This window comes from Octopus bimaculoides, chromosome 17 (assembly GCF_001194135.2).
Source record: "Octopus bimaculoides isolate UCB-OBI-ISO-001 chromosome 17, ASM119413v2, whole genome shotgun sequence".
In the NCBI taxonomy this organism is placed as follows: Eukaryota; Metazoa; Mollusca; class Cephalopoda; order Octopoda; family Octopodidae; genus Octopus; species Octopus bimaculoides.
Genome location: NC_068997.1, coordinates 51,099,778 through 51,103,456, shown reverse-complemented (window position 1 = coordinate 51,103,456; position 3,679 = coordinate 51,099,778). Strand labels below are relative to the sequence as shown.

The 3,679-nt window shown below is 40.0% G+C and overlaps 1 protein-coding gene across 2 annotated transcripts in view; it reads right to left on the bottom strand.

The window, feature by feature from the left end:
• Positions 1-3,679, bottom strand: part of LOC106869971 (WW domain-containing oxidoreductase) — a 276,220-nt gene that overhangs the window by 271,587 nt on the left and 954 nt on the right. The window lies entirely within an intron of this gene.

The following is a 3,679-nucleotide window of genomic DNA, read 5'->3' as shown; positions in this document are numbered from 1 at the left end:
TATATATATGTGTGTGTGTGTATGCATACGTATATATATATATATATATATGTATATGCATATATATATATATGTATGTATATATATGCACATGTATATGCATATACATATATATTCATATACATACATGTGCATATTTACATATATATACATATATTTATATATATATATACATACATATATATATATACCTGTCCATATATATGTGCACAGACATGTGTGCGTGTGTGGGTATATATATACTTATATGAATATACATTTGTATACTTATGTATACATATGTATACATGCATATATATGTATGTACATACACATTTATATATACATACATAGACACATGTGTATACATATATACATAGATGCTTAAGTATATATATGTATATGCGAGTGCATGTATTTATATATATATATATATATATATATACACACACACACACACACACACACACACACATATACATTTATGTATATGAAATCTGTCAAAAACCAGAAGTCTTCAAAGTATTTCATGTCTGTGAGACATGAAGACATAATATCCGATGATATAGAACACAACTCAGAGGAAGGATTGTGCGAATGGAAATATCAAAAGACTTCATCTCAAACAAAGAATGTATCCAGACTTTTTAACGACTTGAAATAAAGCTATTGGTTTTTTCTCTCTCAACAAAAACAAACTCGATATTGTTCTGTAACACAAAGAACCAAAAAAACAAAATAACTAAATCATGTCGTGGGTGTCACAGGTAACAGTAGATATGAATGCCTCATGGAAAGTAGTTCTACAGAAATACATTGACAATTACCATTCTCTCATTCTTCCTGTCCCACTCTCTCCTGGACGTTCTTCTTGTATTCAACGAAGGACCATATCTAAAGCGTTGTAACTTTTACTCTAAAGAACTTTTATTCTTTCCTTCAGTCTAATAATATTAACTGGGTTCGTTACTTGGGTGTTTTATTATATTTTGGTGTTTATATTTACTATACATAGGAGCATTTCGTCAGTAACGACAACGAGGGTCCCAGCTGATACAATCAATAGAACAGCTTGCTCATGAAATTAACGTGCAAGTGGCTGAGCACTCCATAGACACGTGTAGCCTTAACGTAGTTCTCGCGGTATTGTGTGTGACTACACTGTACGTCTCATTGGTTGAATGGAGTACAGTGTGATGGCCTAATTAAACATTGTATTTTAATATTAATATTAAAATTATTGAAAGTTAGTATACCATGGTGAATGGAAACTTCTGATATTTCAGACACATCATCATTATCCTCATTTAAAAGCAGACAGGGTTAGATGGCCCAAGGAGTGCATCATGCTCCGTTGTAAACTCTGGCATGGTTTCCATGGTTGGACGCTCTTCTTAATGCCAACCATTGTGTAGTGTGTAGTGGGTGCTTCTTTTTTGTGGCACCGGCACTAGTGTGGTTGCCATGCAGCTTGTAAGACTATGAGCCCCAAGGGAGATGGTTTTATGCTAACAGATGAAGGGTAAATGAGGAGTAAAAGTATGAGAGAAGGGGCCTCGGATTACAACAGATTTCTTACTGCAGAGGAGTTACATGGTTACTCACATTAGAAAAGAGAGGGAGTGATGAAGGTGGAGAGGGGAAAAAATAAAAGTAGAGATGTTAAGGTATCTGTGTGGACCCTCAAGGTTTCAGGTGAGTAGAAGGGAATAGGTGGGAGGGGTGTAGATGAACTGTGAGTGTGGGTGTGTAGAGGTGTATGGGAGAAGAGAAAAGGTGAGACCTTCCATAAAAGAAGGGAGGACTAAGGAGAAAGAGACAAGAAGTGGGGGGAGTAGTGAGTGTTTAATTGTGCAAGGGTGAGAAGGGGGTATCCATCGGAAAGAGGGAGGAGAGGAGTAAAGTAGTGGTAAGGAGGCAGGGATGGCTTTTAAAAGACAGGGACCAATAGAATGCTATAAACAGAGAAGCTTGCAGTCGCAACTAGGACCCAAGCAGATGAAAGGTTAATATGAACTAGGTCACAGAAATAGGTCAAGTGGACAAATGGATATGCAGATATTGAAATCCATGTGACCACAAATAATGGGGAGTTTTTTTATCAGGTTGGTGAGATAACATAAGTGCAGGAAGCGATAAACAATCATTGAGGAAGCATGCTTAATAAAAAACAAAAGCAAAAGGTGAGGAGGGGGAGGAAGAGGAGAAGAAGAGCAAGAGGAGGAGCAGGAGGTTTGTTTCAGCCTCAGGAAGAATCTGCTCCAAGTGAACAGGAGAAATATGATGTGTTTTTTGTGTCTCTTAGAATATACAGATCCATAGTGGAGGCACAATGGCCCAGTGGTTAGGGCAGCGGACTCGTGGTCATAGGATCGCGGTTTCGATTCCCAGACCGGGCGTTGTGAGTGTTTATTGAGCGAAAACACCTAAAAGCTCCACGAGGCTCCAGCAGGGGATGGTGGTGAACCCTGCTGTACTCTTTCACCACAACTTTCTCTCACTCTTACTTCCTGTTTCTGTTGTGCCTGTAATTCAAAGGGTCAGCCTTGTCATACTGTGTCACACTGAATATCCCAGAGAAGTACGTTAAGGCTACACGTGTTTGTGGAGTGCTCAGCCACTTGCACGTTAATTTCACGAGCAGGCTGTTCCGTTGATCGGATCAACTGAAACACTCAACGTCGTAAGCAACGGAGTGCCAACAAACAGATCCATGGTTGGCAGAAATACTGAACATCAAGAGGTGCTCGACAGTGTGGTGGTGGGCCGTGTTGGAATGGTGAACCACGAGAAAGGCCAGGTATGCACTGAAGAATGCTGTTATTGATCTCTTGATCTGGACGATCAAGTGATCACCTAGATGACAGACAGATTTTTACTGAAGTAGACGTTTCCAAAGAAATGCAGTGCAGTATTATGATGTTGGTAAATGTGAAGCTGAAGTTTGGTGAGATACAGGGTCCAATGACAGAATTGGTGTTATTGATGTGAGTGGTACCGATGGCAAGGTGTGGTACTCCAACTGCACTTGAAAGTACCTGTTTGGGTAGGGATTAGGTACCAAAGAGCTTCATCATCAAAGTTTTAATGTCTGCTGTTCTATGCCCACATGGGTCGGACAGAATTTGTTGCAGCATATTTTTGACAGTTGGATTCCCTTCCTGTTTATTCCCTTCCATTGACGCTGTCACACATCGAGGAGGTCTGTACGAACACGATGATGTGGCGACATGTCTGGCATGATATTTTACGAAGCTGTGCTTTGTTGACTGATGCAAAGGTTCTCCGAATGGTGTCCTTCAACTGACGGGTATTCTGGTACCGTTCATGTGAGGTCTGGACTTCTGGGAGGCCAATCGACAGGTGCTGGAAGTTATTGCAATTCTTGCCCTATCTATCTATCCCAAAAAACTTCATTTAGGCATTTCCGGACAGTGATAGCATAATGGAGTGAGGCACCATCTTGTTGAAACCAACAATCATTCAGGTGAACATCCAACCTCTAGAGCTGTGGAACAAATTACTCCCTTAATAGGACCAAGTAAGACTGCTGATTAACAGTGTCCTCGAAGAAATAGGGTCCTATCAGGTCCTTACTCGATATGGCGGCCCAAATCATTACATGGGGGGGGGGGTTGTGCTAAAACAAAAAAATAATAATTATTAATAAACAATATGTAGGGGGTAACAAGACTTTCGG